The following is a 701-nucleotide window of genomic DNA, read 5'->3' as shown; positions in this document are numbered from 1 at the left end:
CCCCCCCAACAGGCCATGAAGGCCCAAAGGTACCAACTGGCCGCCGTGTCATCCTCAACCCACAGGCGTCACTGGTTGCGGATATGGAGAGGGCCTGTGGTCAGCACACAGCTCTCCCGGCCGTATGTCAGTTTCCGAGACCGGAGCCGCTACTTCTCAATCAAGTAGCTCCTCAGTTTGCTTCACAAGGGCTGAGTGCACCCCGCTTGCCAACAGCGCTCGGCAGACCGGATAGTCACCCATCCAAGTGCTAGGCCGAGCCGACAGCGCTTAACTTCGGTGATCTGACGGGAACCGGTGTTATCACTGCGGCAAGGCCATTGGTCTACGAAATTAAAGAGTCAGAAAAAGGATACACACGATAATGCACCTCAGATTCCATTACTTTCTCTTCGGACTAATCGCGCAAAGGGCCAACGTAAAGGCAAATTGGTCTTCTATTTTGAGACATAGTCGAAATCTTTGTATGTTCAAAGGTGTGTGCATTCCTAAGGGACCAAACTGCTGAGGTCATCGGTCCCTAGACTTACACATTACTTAAACTAATTTAAACTAACTTATGCTAAGAACAACACACTCACACACCCATGCCCGAGGGAGGACTCGAACCTCCGGCCGGAGTGGTCGCCAGACTGACATGGCGCTTCTAACCGAGCGGCCACTCCGCGCGGCAAAATCGTTGTAAGAAACCAAAGTGCTGG

The 701-nt window shown here is 52.5% G+C and overlaps 1 pseudogene; it reads right to left on the bottom strand.

The window, feature by feature from the left end:
* Positions 1 to 207: 207 nt before the first annotated feature.
* LOC126476104 (5S ribosomal RNA) lies at positions 208 to 325 on the bottom strand (annotated as a pseudogene).
* Between the last annotated feature and the right edge of the window lie 376 nt (positions 326 to 701).

This window comes from Schistocerca serialis, chromosome 4, assembly GCF_023864345.2.
Source record: "Schistocerca serialis cubense isolate TAMUIC-IGC-003099 chromosome 4, iqSchSeri2.2, whole genome shotgun sequence".
Lineage (NCBI taxonomy): Eukaryota > Metazoa > Arthropoda > Insecta > Orthoptera > Acrididae > Schistocerca > Schistocerca serialis.
The sequence above is the reverse complement of the archived record's forward strand: the minus strand, read 5'-3'. Positions and strand labels throughout refer to the sequence as shown.